The sequence below is a fragment of the Syzygium oleosum genome, unplaced genomic scaffold (genome assembly GCF_021117445.2).
Source record: "Syzygium oleosum isolate NSW1041296 unplaced genomic scaffold, Sole_v2.1 Sole_v2.14, whole genome shotgun sequence".
In the NCBI taxonomy this organism is placed as follows: Eukaryota; Viridiplantae; Streptophyta; class Magnoliopsida; order Myrtales; family Myrtaceae; genus Syzygium; species Syzygium oleosum.
In genome coordinates this window covers 686774-702907 of record NW_026607498.1, presented here as the reverse complement: position 1 = coordinate 702907, position 16134 = coordinate 686774, and the positions used below count along the sequence as shown (strand labels likewise).

Sequence of the window (16134 nt, the reverse complement as noted above, 5' to 3'; positions counted from 1 at the left end):
TATCGATCCTTTTGATGTCGGTGGTTTATAGTACGATGTGCATATGTATACGGCGGTTGTAAATTGTGAATATTATATAAGTTTGATAATGAGAAATGAATATGTGCATTCTCCCTGATTACCCCAGTTTTAATTGTCCGGGTATTTGTGGTTTCCGCTGATCGTTTTAAATCTCTGATAAAATGAAATTTGGTCGGCGATACCCTATGATGTCGCATTAATCGACCAGGGAAGTGTGTTGCGCGCTCGATGGGATTCGGGGCGTGACACGTATAGAAATGATATTAGTAAGGGTTAACACCACGAAAAATCTCAAATTGGTACATCTGTGACAAATTTACCCCATACTATTTTTTTTTACTACAAAAACCCTAAACTGGTACACTTGTGACAAATTTATCCCCAACTAATTTTTTGACCACAAAAAACCCCAAACTGGTACACCTGTGACAAATTTGCATATTTAGGCTCCGTTTTGTTTTGTGAAAAATGAAAGATCCAAGAAACATTTTCTCAAAAATACTCGCTTGTGCCGCTTACAAAAATGACTATAGGAAAAAGAAAATTTTTCACCGATTACGAAAATGCTTCTACACAAATTACTATGATAGTGAAAATATTTTCTATTGACTAATTATTTCAAGTAATACAAGCAATCGTTCTCAAAAAAATAATTTATAATTTTTTTTATTTAGCGAAACAGATAGAGCTCATAATAAAAAAATAGAGAAAAAATTGTAAGCTCTTAACACGGCGGACAGATTGTGTCCCGTGAGACAGGAAACCATAGATAAATGTCACGTGTGCGAACCTGAAAATTTGGATTCCACCGCAACCGAAACTCCCCAAGCAGCAGCAAGACTCGAGGCTGGAGAGAGAGAGAGAGATGCAGCTTCTACAATGCCTCTCGCCTGGTTCTGCCAACGTCACTTCTCCTTTCCTCGCGAGCAAGGTAAAGCTGCTTCTTCTTCTTCTTCGTCCTTCCCCCGCTTTGCTTGTCACCTCTGCAAACTCACGCCATGTGTTTGCCTGGCAGTGCAGCGTGGTCGCCGGAGGAATGCAGGGAGGAGGAGGGCCAGGAAGAGACAAGGACGGAGCTCCCTGGGACCTCAAGCGGGCTGGTTTCCTTGTCGCCGCCGTTGCTCCGGCTCTGGTCGCCGTGCTTGTCGCCTTGTCTCATCTCTGTCTCGCTCCAGGTGCGCCGCTTTCCTCATTCCTTGACTTGGCTGCAGCTCGTTGCCTTTGCATCTCTGTGTGTGGAATGGTGTGGTCTTGTCGAATGTGTTTTGAGTTTCGTGTGGAATTTGTTGGGGTAGATGGTGTGTTCTGGTTCTATCTGTTAGATTACGTTAGTTGACAGGTCATTTCATCAAAAAGTTTGCGAGCAACATGCACTTCCCCATTCTTCACATGACCATCAATCATGGTATTCCAGCTAACCAAATGCAACACAGCGCATCAAACGCCAAGCGTGCACTCCTGGCTTTTCGAAAAACCGAATACTTGTGAATCAACGCATTCCTCAAGAATGATTCTAACCCAAACCCAAGTTTTAACACCCTGTCATGAACCTTCTCTTCTTCAGTTAATGACCCAATCGCCACAAACCCTTCACAACAATAAAAAACGTATAGTGATTTGGGGCAACATCGTTCCCCACCATCTCGTCATAATAAAATCTCAAAGCACCACTCGCACCATTGGTGTTGACATAAGTTCGCATACTAGTATTGCACAGAAAAGCAACGGACTCTTGGCTACACTTGAAGAACGAAGCCGCAGGAGCAACTTCATGCAAAGAACAGAGCTTCTTCACAGCTCGGCTTGTGGCAAGAGAGTGTTGAGAAAGACGAGCAACAATTAGCTGAGCATGGACTACTCGACTCCAATCTGCGCATAATCGGACGGGCTAACGTCAACACGTCAACTTCTTCATCGTTTACGGTTAAAATTCGCCGCTTGACATCGGGAGGCCAGAGCCTCGGTGTGGGTATGGAGAGGTATGTCTAGGATTTGATGAATTTGTTGAGAGATAGCTATAGGGATGAGAATCTGGTGTTTGGTGTGAGTTTATGGGCAATGCCCAATATCGTTCCTGGCTTGCGTTTGGTTTTTCCGGGAAGCTTTGTGCTTCCGATATCTGAAGTTTTAGAGCTCAGACCGTGCTATAACGTCATGCCCTTGGCTAGTGCTCGAGAGTGCTAGAGTGGCAGAGATTCTTGTATGCACGACTATTTTTGCAAAGGTTTTTTTTGCCATAATTCGGCATCTTATACAAAATGTCGAAGTGCATTTACCCTTTATTTATGGATCTCTCATCAGGATACAGATTTTGTATTAATAGGTTATAATCTATTTTCAATGGAAATATATAAAAATAAGCTCTAATCTACCCTTAATGTCGAGTGATCCGAAAGAAATACGAACAAGAATGGATCTTCGATATCTTCAAATTTCCCTTTATATCCTCAATTTCAGCACTGCATTTTTCTTGTCAACCTTTGTGTACCTAATTGGAATATTCAAACTGAATTTCTTTGGGGACTTTGTCTTTTAAGGCGAGATATAGATTTTTTTATTCTCCTTATCCATACTCAATGTTCGTCCAACCAATACATAAGAAAAACGACCATCACTTTTGATTACCTAGTCATAAAATATCGATCGATTTAGACCATTTAAAATATTCAAGACTGTCAAAACGTCAAATACTCAATAGTACGAACCCATTTTATTAAGAACAAAATTCCCTTTTATACTTTTGCTTCCTCTCTTCTTACAGACGCACAAACTCACACACATCAATGGCCCTGATCCGGAACACATGTGCATTTGCCATTTTTAATGATGAGATGCTGATCAGGAGGACAATAAAAACCACAACGTTTTGCTGGTCCTTGCTCCATAGTCGAGTGATCCCAACCCTCTCCTGGTCCTACTCTTGTTCGAGCATGTGAGACGACAAAACCTTTAAAGGAAGGAAAATGTGGAGGATCTCATTGGTCCAGTTCTGCATATAGAAATGATGATAGTAATTGAGAGATGAGAAGAAACCTACTAGATGCAATCATCAATAAAAAGACCATTGTGCTGAGCTTGGCTTGACCCTTCTCCATTTCCAAGTATATTGGCTTGATTGATTGTCTGAGGTATGATTGTGAAAGATATGTGTTTATGTGTCCCATTGAAGTGGGTTTATATAGATGTTTACCGGGTGTTCTTTCTGTGTTAACTTTATTTCGCGGATCTCCATTGACATGCTCATTTGATTTACAAGATAAGACAATAAGTATTCGTGGTATACAATTGAATAATTTGAGATTTTCTTACTATAATTTGAGGATTGAGGATTGAGGATGAATTTACTTTTTTTTTTGCAAAAGAAATTATTAGCCTACTAATAAAACTTAATCTAATTTGATCTCCTATCAACGAAGGAAGTAAATCTATCGGTGGCCTATCTAATGCTAGAGTGTCATTCACATCATATGATCAAACTATCCAATTTGCTAATAAATCTACACTTGAGTTTCCTTCCTTGAAAATATGTACGACTTTGACCCGTTTGAAATACTCTAACATTTTCCTAATCTGAGAAATGAGAATGTCACAAAAATTAAGAGAGGGAGTTTCTTTTCAAAGAAGGGAAAGCCGCTTGTGAGTCCATCTACAAAATAGATTTGCGAATGCCTAACAAGATGGCCATTTTCATACTCAAATATATGCCCCAAAGTTTTGCTCTGAGTAAAGAGTAGAGTCCTACAGTTTGCACGAACTCAACAAGCAAATTGCTTGATTCATTTCGAAGAAGCCCACCTGTTGAACCTGGACTCAGGTTGCCTTTAGAGGTCAGGTTCGTATTGAGTTTGATCCATCCAGAAGGAGGGATGGTCTAACCCACAAACATATCCCGTTTCTCCTTCTAAAAAGGCTATGTTTTTAGTCATACGAGCTGAAAGAATGTCCATAACATATCTCAAATTCAGGCCCACAAGTGCACCAAGAATAGAAAAATCCATCCGAAATAATCTCTTGTTTCTCAACTTCCGTAAATGCAGACAACTTACACAAAAAACTAGTGGCCAGTCAGCTTCTTTCAGCAGAGTTTTTGAAGTAGATAGGTTTGCTAGCAATCACTTGTGCAGATTACGGGCAAAGAATTCGCCCCTTAAGCTTACTAGCAAATCTTTAGCCAGATGGCTTTTGCATACTTACAATCCTGAAGCACGTGTAAAATTGTTTAAGAGGATTGCGAATAAGAAGTGCAAAAGGAATCTGCAGTGACTTTACGTTGAACCTTTTGTAATCAATAAGTAAGCGATGATGAGAAACTAGCCACAACAAATTTCTAATCCTTTGCGCCTCATCCCATTGCCACGATAAAGTCCAGCGTTTATCTTTAGATAAATGATGTCTCGATGAAATCAATTCGTAAGCTTCTTTTACGGTGGATGAACTGCTGCTATTGCTGCCCAGACTAGCAGTACCTAGAGCACGACTCTCAAGAACTTAAGAGACACGACTTGAGACAAGTCTTCCTGAAGACAGAGAACCCCCACTCACGAACTGAGGAGACGTCTATTAAAGGACGTCTATTAAAGCTGCTTCTGAAATGTGAAAGGACATGAGTTAAAGAGTCATGTCGGTCATGCTCACCTTTGTTGAGCCCTCAATCCATAATGACAATAATTAACCCATAATTGCAACAATTAAGACATGATCCGAAGACACATAATTATTATATATGAATTGAAGAGATGCGAATGAAAAGACGTCACATTAATGTTGAGCTATTAATATATTATAATTACAATGATCCGTACTTCTGATTTTTGAAATTTTAGAGCTCAGATCTTGCTATAATGTCATGCACTTGGCGAGTGCTCGAGAGTGTAGTGGCTGGGGTAGAGATTCGTTATATGCATGACCATTTTACCAAAGTTTTCTACCTTAATTCAACATCTTATAAGGAATGTCAAGCGCATTTACTCATGTGGATACAAATTTTATATAAATAGTTAATAACTTATTTTAAATGGAAATATGTAAAATCAGCTTTTTGACATTTATTGGATGAGTTTTCATGTATTCGTAATAAGTTAATACGAAAATTTCGAATAAGGGTATAAAGTGATGCCATTTTCTCCAAAAAATGACCGAAAGGAGACATTGACTTAAATATGAACATGAAGTGGCCAATTTAATTTCAAATAAGGACCTTGCCTCACTGGCTACCCAAATATTATCCGCGGCCAAGGGTGTTTCGTTTTCTTTCTTCTTTTTTCTTTCTTCATATTCCTCACGCTCCTTCGCAACATCACCTCCATCTTCAAAACATCTTCAGGCTCTCTCTACCATCTCGTCGTATGAAAATAACCTGCTTTTTGTTAGAAGCAAGTCATTACAGCACAACCTAGCTTGTTGAAGAATCTAAGTTTCACTCATCGAAATGGTTTAGACGATTCCACGAAGCCAAAAAAGGTTAGCTTACAAATACATGATTACTTTTTCTCATCATTCACGCAAATTCCAGTCCGATTTAAGCGTCTTCTTGAGGTACTCCACAAACCCTTCACAACAATAAGAAACGTGTGGTGATTTGGTGCAACATCGTTCCCCACCATCTCGTCATAATAAAGTCTCATAGCACCACGCAAGAGATTGTTGAGAGAGACGAGCGACAACTAGCTAAGCATGGACTTGGTTGAATTCTCTGATGCCATTACTGGACTCCAATCTGCACAGAATCGGATGGGCTAACGTCAACACGTCAACTTCTTCGTCGTTTACGGTTAAAATTCGTCGCTTGGCATCGGAAGGCCAGAGCCTCGGTGTGGGTATGGAGAGGTTTTTCCAGGATTTGATGAATTTGTCGAGAGATAGGGATGAGAATCTAATGTTTGGTGTAAGTTTATGGGCAATGCACAATATCGTCGCTGGCTTGCGTTAGGTTTTTCCGGGAAGCTTTGTGCTTCCAATATTCGAAGTTTTAGAGCTCAGATCGTGTCATAACGTCATGCACTTAGCCGGTGCTCAAGAGTGCTGGAGTGGCTGGGGGCAGAGATTCTTATATGCACGACCATTTTTGCAAAGCATTTTTTTAACCTTAATTCGACATCTTATAAGGAATGTCATAGTGCATTTACCCTTTATTTATGGATCTCTTGTGAGGATACAGATTTTATATAGGTAATAGGTTATAATATATTTTGAAGGGTTAATATCATGAAAAACTCCAAATTGGTACATGTGTGATAAATTTATCCCAAACTAATTTTTTTACACCAAAAACTCTAAACTAGTACACCTGTGACAATTTTACCCTATGTTAGTTTCCATTAAATTTTACCATCAAATTTCTGAGCTAGATGACACGTGGCAGTTGATGGGTGTATTAGTTTGAGGTTTTACCCTCTGTTTGTCACAGGTGCATCTATTTGTAATTTTTCATGATATTAATGCAATTTAACGAAGAGTAAATTTGTTACAAATGTACATATTTAGGGCTCTTGATAGTCAAAAAAATTAGTTTGAAGTAAATTTGTTACAGGAGTATGATTTTGGATTTTTGATGATCAAAAAATTAATTGGGATAAATTTATCATAGGTGTACCGGTTTAGGTTTTTTATGTTATTAACCTTATTTTAAATGAAAATGTGTAAAAATAAGCTTTAATCTACCTTAATGTTGAGTGATCCGAAAGGGTGGTCAAATACGAACCAGAATGGATCTTTGATATCTTCAAATTTCCCCTTATATCCTCGATTTCTGCACTTAATTTTTCTTGTCAACATTTGCATACCTAATTAGAATATTCAAACTGAATTTCTTTCGGGACTTTGTCTTTTAAGGCCAGATATAGAAATTTTTAGCCTCCTTATCCATCCTCAATGTTTGTCTGACCTATACATAAGGAAAACAACCATCACTTTTGATTACATAGTTATAAAATACTAGGATGCAATCAATCGATTTTGACCATTTGAAATATTTGTGACCATCAAAACGTCAAATACTCAATAGTACGAACTCATTTTATTAGGAGCAAAATGCCTTTTTTTTTAAAATTTTTTCTTCGTCTCCTCTTCCAGATGCACAAACTCACATACATCAATGGCCCTCATCCGGAACACATGTGCAGTTGCCATCTTTAATGATGAGATGCTGATTAGGAAGACAGTAAAAACCACAGCGTTGTGCTGGTCCTTGTTGAATAGCCGAGTGATCCAACAAGAACTTTAAAGGAAGGAAAATGCGGAGGAACTCATGAGTGCAGTTGTTCGTATAGAAATGATAATAGTAACTAAGCCATGAGAAGAAACCAGCTAGATGTAGTCACCAATAGAAAGACCATTGCGCTGAGCTTGGCTTAACCCTTCTCCATTTCCAAGTATATTGGCTCAATTGATTGTCGGAGGTATGATTGTGAAAGATATGTGTTTATGTGTCCCATTGAAGTGGGTTTATATAGATGTCTAAAGTTCGGTATTTTTGGAGTTTGAGTAAACGCGAGTTAAAAAAATAAATAGTAATCGACTTGCAATATATTCATATTCAGCTGCTGATATGTTTACCGTGTGTTCTTTCTGTGTTAACTTACTTTCACGGGTCTACATTGAAATGCACATTTGCTTTACTAGATAAGACAATAATTAAGTACTTACAGTATACAATTGGATAATTTGAGATTTTCTTACTATAATTTGAGGATTTCTCGGAGTTAATGGGATGATTTTACTTTTTTTTTGGGCAAGAAATGATTAGCTTATTAATAAAACTTAATCTAACCTGATCTCCTCTTAGCAAAGGAAGTAAATTTATCGGTAGCCTATCTAATGCTAGAGTGTCATTTACATCATATGATCGAAATATCCAATTTGCTAATAAATCCGCACATGAGTTTCCTTCCCTAAACAAATGTACGATTTTGACCCCGTTTGAAATACTCTAACATTTTCCTAATCTGAGAAATGAGAATGTCACAAAAATTAAGAGAGGGAATTGCTTTTCAATAAGGGAAATAGTCGCTTGTGAGTCCACCTACAAAATAAATTTGCAAATGCCTAACGAGATGGCCATTTTGAGATCCAAATTTATGCCCCAAAGTTCTGCTTCAAGCAAAGAGCAAACTCCTACAGTTTGTGCGAACTCAACAAGCAAATTGCCTGATTCATTTTGAAGAAACCCACCTATTAAACCTGGACTCGGGTTGCCTTTAGAGGTCCGGTTAGGATTGAGTTCCATCCGGCCAGAAGGAGGGATGTCTAACCCACAAACATATCCCGTTTCTCCTTCTAAAAAGGTTATGTTTTTAGTCATACGAGCCGCAAGAATGTTCATAACATATCCCAAAATCAGGCCCACAAGTGCACCAAGAATAGAAAAATCCATCCGAAATAATCTCTTGTTTCTCAACTTCCGTAAATGCAGACAACTTACACAAAAAAAACTAGTGCTTCTTTCACCAGAGTTGTTGAAGTGAAAGGTTTTTCAACAATCACTTGTGCAGATCAAGGGCAAAGAATTCGCCCCTTAAGCTTACTAGCGAAATCTTTAGCTAGATAGCTTTTGCATACTTACAATCCCTAAGCACATGTAAAGTTGTTTAAGAGGATTGCGAACAAGAAGTGCAAAACGAATCCACTGTGACTTTACGTTGAACCTTTCGTAATCAGTAAGTAGGCGATGGTGAGAAACTAGCCACAAGAAACTTCTTATCCTTTGCGCCCCATCCCATTTCCACTATAAAATCCAGCATTTCTCTTTAGGCAAATGATATCTCGGTGAAATCAATTCGTAAGCTTTTTTTACAGTGAATGAACTGCAGCTATTGCTATGCCCCAGACTAGCAATATCTAGAGCACAACCCTCAAGAGCATAGGAGCCACGACTTGAGACACGTCTTCTTGAGGACGGAGAACCCCTACACATGAACTGAAGAGACGTCTATTGCTAAATGTCTATTAAAGGTGCTGCCGAAACATGAAAGGACGTGAACTAAAGAGTCATGTCGGTTATGCTCACACTTTGTTGAGCCCTTATTCCACAATGGCAACAATTAACCCATAATTGCAAAAGTTAGGACATGATCCAAAGACACATAACGATTATACGTGAATTGAAGAGAAGTGAATGAAGAGGCGTCACACTAATGTTGAGCCATTAATAAACTATAATTACAACACTTTGTGTTTCCGATTTCTGAAGTTTTAGAGCTCAGATCTTGCTATAATGTCATGCACTTGGTCGGTGCTCGCGAGTGCAGTGGCTAGGGCCGAGATTCGTTATATGCATGACCATTTAAAAAAAAGGTTTTCTACCTTAATTCAACATCTTATAAGGCATGTCAAGTGCATTTACTCATGAGGATACAAATTTTATATAAATAGTTAATAACTTATTTTAAATGGAAATATGTAAAATCAGCTTTTCTAACCTTTATTGGATGAGTCTTCATGTACTTGTAATAAGTTAATGGGAAAATTCGAACAAGGGTATGAAGAGATGCCGTTTTCTCAAAAAAAGTAACCAAAACGGATGTTGTCTTAAATATGTTCATGAAGTGGCCAACTTGGACCTCAGCTCACCGCCCAAATGTTATCCACGGCCAGGGGCATTTCGTCCAAGGATATTTTCAACATTAATTTTCTTTTTGTTTCTTCTTTAACTCTTTCGTTTCGTTTCGTTTCGTTTCGTTTTCTTCTTTCTTTTTATTTCTTCATGTTCCTCACGTTCCTACGCTTTACATCACCTCCATCTTCAAAACATCATCAGGCTCTCTCTACCATCTCGACGTATGAACATAACCTGCTTTTCTCATAAGCAGGTCATTACGGCACAACCTAGCTTGTTGAAGAATCTAAGTTTCACTCATCGAAATGGTTCAGACGATTCCACTAAGCCAAAACAGGTTAGCTTATAAATACACAATTACTTTATCTCGTCATTCATGCAAATTCCAGTCCGATTTGAGCGTCTTCCTGAGGTACACCACGCGCTGCAAAGATGTTCAATGAAATGCCCAAATGACTGTATTTTTTTAACAGTATTTAATTACAGACTTCTTCCTTTCTGATGTGACGGTCGATTGTCTAGGACTTCAATATATCAAATTGCTTGATGCCAAAAGGTATTGAGCAAAGTAGGAATGGGCAAAGAAGACCGCTACTTTTGGAAGTAGATAGGCAAGCCGTTCCTAGCCATATACATGCTCATTAAGGTTGGGTCGCTCGACATTGAAACATCGCCCCTTAGGGGGTGGATGCTGAAGCCACGGCCGAAGGAAGAAAGCGAGCTAGCTCACTTGCACGAGCGGCAGCAATTTCCGCGCATGCGCAATAAAGCAATGGAAGATGATCAGCACGATCGGTGGGCCCAATGGATTTGCCGAAGCTAATAAAGATTCTTATAACTACCGGAAAGAGTTGCAGAATTAAAAAAATTCGAGCAAGAAGCTATAGTTTAGGAGAAAATTGTCCAAAAAATCGTAAATTTATCACACTTTTGCCAATTTAGTCCTAGGCCTTTCAATTTTACTAATTAAGTCCTAAACCTTTTCAAGTTTTGCCAATTGAGTCCATCCAGCAAATTTTAACCGAAAATCGCTGATGTAGACATTGACCGTCTGACAATGGTGTGGACGATTTTTATAATTTTTTTAAAAAAATTGTCCACGTCAACGCCGATTAGACAATGTGGCACTACCAGCATCTACATTAGCGATTTCCAGTTAAAATTAATTTGATGAACTCAATTGACAAATTGTCAAAAGATTTGGGACTTAATCGGCGAAATTGAAAGATTTATGACTGAGTTGCAAAAGTGCAATATGTTTAGGACTTTTTGGACAATTTTCCCTATGGTTTAGGATGAGGCATGAAGTCATTGCGGAGCTCCAAGAAAAATGAGATATGTTTTGAAGTAAAAAGCAGGGACAAAAACACCACAAGTGCTACAACTTTCGTATGACGCTCACTTGAGTACCAAAACTTCTTTTTTTATCACCTGAATGCCATAACTAATGTACAACGCTCACTTAAGTTCCATAACTATATATCCGATCACTTGAGTGTCATTTAGCTTTTCAATCGATTACTTGAGTGACATAACTTTTTAAAAACGTTCACCACAAGTGCCATGCCACGTCTAATTTTCCGGCACTTGGGTGAATATTTTTTAAAATTTTTGGCATTTAAGTAATTGATTGAAAGTTGTGACACTTAAGTGAATGTTTTTTTAGAAGTTATGACATTCAAGTAAGTGCCGTACGAAAGTTATGACACTTGTAATATCCTTATTCCGTAAAAAGCACTACAAGCAAATTGGTAGTGTTGAATTGCTGATAAATTTGGAGCACTCCTCGTTTGGCCTCCTATCTAGCTTTTAGCATCTATGCTTTGTTTGAAACCATTACTCTTAATAAAATTTCGTTGGTGTCATCTTGATCCTTATTTATCTGACCGTAGTATTGCCAATTGAGTTGAGGAAGTTTTTGAGTCATTATCAACTAGTAAACCCTGTGGAGGCAACCGTGAATCAGTGAACATCCACGGAAAAACAGTCTCCTCCTCACCCATACAGGGGTGACGAGACTCCTTCACCTTTGCAAATGCCGGTGCCTCCCTGTAGTAATCCCTACTTTGGAGATGCATCCGGACTCTCCTCATTCACGTCAATGTTAATATTTAAATTTTGACGACCCATTTGATTATTCATTGCATAGAAAAAGTAGGGATCAACCTTGACCCCTAAACAAAAAAATTATTATTTTCATCATGATATGAGAAGCATTTTCATAATAAATATTCAAAGACGTGAGGGGATATTGGGTGTGCCACTTTTTCGGGACTTCATCCTTTAAGACCAGATATCAAAAATTTTATTCGCTTATCCATCGTCAATCGTTTGTCTAAACTACACATGAGGAATATTGTCACGATTGACCCCTCAAGGGCCGCCTCGAAAGAGTGGGTTTAGAGGTAATTGTTGGAGTGATGTTCCAAATGGCACATCTCAAAAGGCGGCTCAAAAAGCGTCATCCTTAAGTTCATCCATAAAGTCTATCGATCTTGAACGTGAACTCTTCCTCAGTCCATACCTTGCATGTCACAGGATCGTTTTTATATTCTTTATCAACCTACATATATTTCTAGGAGTTGCCACTAGCATTTATTAGGGATTGGCTAGAATACCCAATCGAAATGTGGGAATTTCATTTTGATTTCTACGGAACTAGAGAGAGAAAATTACCAAAAAAGTCCTAAACCTTTTGCAATTGTGCCAATTCATTCCTAAACCTTTTTTTTTGCCAATTCAGTCCTAAACCTTTTGCAAACCAGCCAATTCAGTCCTTTTGGCCGGCTGGCGCTGACGTGACTGCCGGCTGGCTGACGTGGCGCCGGCTGGCGTCCACGTGGCAATATTTTAATATTTTTTTTATTACTTTCGAATTTTTTTCCTTTTTTCTTTTCCTTCTCCCCCCTGGCCTGTCTGGCCAGGGGGCAGGCTCGCTGGCGAGGGCCCAGCTCCGACGAGGCGAGCTGGGCCCTCGCCGCGGCTGGGCGAGCTCGCCCAACTCCGGCGAGGCGGAGTTCGCCATGGTTGGGCGAGCTCCGCCTCCGGAGCTCGCCCGGCCAAGGTGAGCTCCGCCTCGCTGGAGCTGGGCGAGCTCCGCCTCGCCAGATCTGGGCGAGGGCGGAGCTTGCCCAGCCATGGTGAGCTCCGCCTCGCCGGAGCTGGGCGAGGCTCGCCCAGCGGCGGCGAGGGCCCAACTCGCCATGGCTGGGCGAGCTCCGCCTTCGCCCAGATCTGGTGAGGCGGAGCTCCCCCTGCCATGGCGAGCTCCGTCTCGCCAGATCTGGGCGAGGGCGGAGCTCGCCCAGCCCATGGCGAGCTCACCCAGCTCCGGCGAGGCGGAGCTCGCCTTGGCTGGGCAAGGGCGGAGCTCGTCCAGCTCCTGCGAGGCGAAGCTCGCCTTGGTTGGGCGAGCTCCGCCCTCGCCCAGCGGCGGCGAGGGCCCAGCTCGCCTCGTCGGAGCTGGGCCCTCGCCGGCGAGCCTCCCCCCTGGTCGGCCAGGGGGGAGAAGGAAAAGAAATAAAAAAAGGAAAAAAATTCGAAAATAATAATAAAATATTAAAATATTACCACGTGGACGCCGGCCGGCGGCCACGTCAGCGCCGGCGGGCCAAAAGGATTGAATTGGCTGGTTTGCAAAAGGTTTATAACTGAATTGGCACAATTACAAAATGTTTAGGACTTTTTTGGTAATTTTCCCAAACTAGAGATGTCTAGGTATGGGGACATGCTTATGTTAATGTTTCCACTAACGTCCTTTAGGTATCACTAACTAGTTGGTTGTTTTCTAATATGGCCATGCAATTTTGAATTATCAATTTCATGACAAAATCCTAATCCCACTAGGTGATCATGTGACATGCTTGTGGGTTGGTTCGTTTGCAAATCTAAGCTAATCCTAAAAAAGGGAAATTAACAAGCAATTGTATTGAAAATGCAATGTGGTAAGTAAACATCCAATTAAGTTGAAAGACGAACCAATCTAAGTGTAATGAAGGAAAACCCACGACTCGTCAGCTATTTATTACAAAACTAACTGAAATCTGAGACATGGTCATGTATCGAATGGAATACAAAATGAGATAGGATTGGACATCGGTCTTTGGCCTCCCACTTCATGACCCTGGGCTGCCTCCTCCATGGACCACCTCGGTGGTATCGGTTTTTGATTGACTTTCCAATGTAGGCAAACAAGCAAGGCAAAACAATAATACCCAATCATCAAAGCAATGAACTGGCTTCGGGGTTAGCCTTTGCCTTTCATGCATTTTGATCATCTCCCATTCCTAATGACTAAGATTCATTAATTGATGGTTAATGATGATCGGCCACCAATTGCATTCATTAAACGATGGTCGATATCAATTGACTCCTAAAGTCGGTTCTAAACGTCCTCAACAGGCTACCCATCAAACAAGCATCACATTTAATCATTCATCTAGCAAACACACGTATAAGCAACAAATTAGGCATGCAATTAGGCCAAGTGGCCTTGTTTCTGAATCAATCACAACGAGGAAGTAAGCCTCGTGAGGATCACTTATTCAATTAAACTCCATATTTCAAGCAGATTCTGTTTAGACTCAATTGGCTTATCAAATGGAGTTCAATTAAGTCGATTCAAGAACCATTAGAAATTTTAAGATGTTAAGTTCAAAGTTCGTGAAGATCATTTCGACCGGTTCTAATCTGATTTACCTGAAAATTGTGAATTAAACCAGATACCCAAGACTTGACCAGTTTCCAGCCCATGATTTGAAAAAATGTGGGAAAAATATCAAATGAGGTAAAAAATACGTCAAATTTTACAGAGAGTTAGGACAGGGTGTCCTAAACAACTTTTGTATTTTAGTATTTTACTGAAAAGCCCCTGATTTTTTCTAGTAATTAAACTTTTACCCAGGACTCAATTGAAAACAGTTTTCAGGTCAGATGACCTTATCCGAAATTTCTGCCAAATGACCCCCTAAAAAGTTGCTATTAGGTCCTCCAATTTTCTAGTTTACAAATTAAGACCCTAATCAACAAATTTTTAGTTTTGATTTTATTGCAAAAAAGGACATGAATTTTACCAAAATTGCAAAACACGTTTGGATGCTCAAGACAATTTTCCAGATCTGAGTATGGAAATCAATCGGCATATTGATCAGACCCTTGAGCAACAAAACGAGTTACAATTTTGATAAAATTGATACCATTGGAAATATCAGACTCTTAATTAAAACTTTCATGAAGAAAACGTTGTGAAATTCCAAATGCAAAAAATCGTAAAAATCATAAAACAAGCAAAGGTCAATAGGAAAACAGTCATCACGGAATTGAAATCGTCTCTTTGAGCAAGGATTGTATTGATCAAATTATCATGGAATTTTATGAAATTTTTAGGATAGAAAGATCAAGATGTTTTCTGAAACTTTCATGAAGAAATATTTTCTAGATTATGAGCACAAAAAATCAAAAAAATCGTTGAACCAAATAAGGTTGATCAGGAATGAATCATCACAGAAGAGAGAATAAAATTTTCCAGATTCTGACCTCAAATCACGAGGACGATTTGACTTAATAAATGATGTTCGACTTCGACATGAAACCTACTAAATTGAAGCTGAGGATGTCTATTTTGATTCTCTAGTTGAACACTTTTCAAGATTTCAAGATTTCAACATTTCAAGGCTCAAATCATTAGACAAAGCTTATTAATTCAGTGAGCTCTGATTTTCCAGAACATGATAACAATCAACAATCAATCCACAAGCAATTGCCAAGCCATTTCTACACAACATATGTCATTCGATCATCATTCTAAGCCTACAACAACAATCTCAATATTAGCAATTGGCCTTCACAATTTCACATGCATATTTGGCCATGTCATTCATCCTACATTTCCTATACTAAATTTGGAGACTACTCACCTTATCAATAGACTTTTCAACGCTCAATCAAGCTAATTGGCCACCGTATTACTTCAAACGACTTCACGAATCAGCCAATGGAAGCTCGTCAAGTAGCTGAATCGAGGGAGCAAAAACTGAAGTTAGAAACCAACTTAATGAACTCCAATGAGTAATTGAAGAAAATCAACCTAATTGAAGAGCTCTTGCGGCTATTTCATCGGAAGCCAGCCACAACAACTTTGTGGATAAGATGAGGAACACAATTGCACAGCTTGGAGCACCGGAGGAAGGTCGCCCGTTGTTGGAACAGAGGCCGAAACCGTCAGGCAGCAGGACTGGCATGGGACATGGTCTTTGTGACCGGGAGAGAAATCAACTCAAATCGAGAGCTCTGGCAAAGGGCGGCCAAGCGGCGGTTGGCCAATGAGGGCGGTGGAGACACTTGGCTAAGAGAGAGAGAGAGAGAGAGAGAGAGAGTTTTATAATCCAAAATGACCTCCCATATTTTTTAGGGAAAATTTTTTATATACTTCTCTAAGTTTGAATTGTAGCCCTTGGATTAATCCAATGGCTCAAATTATTTGCTTATTGATTAAGCAAGCATTTCACTTGTCCATTTCATTTCACTTGGACTGATGACATGTCAAATTGGATAGCCAAGAT

The 16134-nt window shown here is 39.6% G+C and overlaps 3 long non-coding RNA genes across 4 annotated transcripts; 2 read left to right on the top strand and 1 right to left on the bottom strand.

The window, feature by feature from the left end:
* Nucleotides 1-797: 797 nt before the first annotated feature.
* LOC130139985 (uncharacterized) lies at nucleotides 798-2254 on the top strand. 2 transcript variants are annotated; one of them, XR_008817994.1, is made up of 3 exons: nucleotides 798-914; nucleotides 1037-1196; nucleotides 1729-2254. It is a non-coding gene; the product is annotated as an uncharacterized LOC130139985 (long non-coding RNA). The 2 variants fall into 2 exon arrangements; XR_008817993.1 differs by having other exon boundaries at nucleotides 1037-2254.
* A 7465-nt stretch (nucleotides 2255-9719) lies between these two features.
* Nucleotides 9720-10385, top strand: LOC130139843 (uncharacterized). Its single transcript, XR_008817907.1, has 2 exons — nucleotides 9720-9911; nucleotides 10097-10385. It is a non-coding gene; the product is annotated as an uncharacterized LOC130139843 (long non-coding RNA).
* Nucleotides 10386-13475: 3090 nt separating this feature from the next.
* Nucleotides 13476-15926, bottom strand: LOC130139842 (uncharacterized). The gene is made up of 2 exons (XR_008817906.1): nucleotides 15660-15926; nucleotides 13476-15585 (listed from the first exon to the last, which is right to left on the bottom strand). It is a non-coding gene; the product is annotated as an uncharacterized LOC130139842 (long non-coding RNA).
* Nucleotides 15927-16134: the final 208 nt, after the last annotated feature.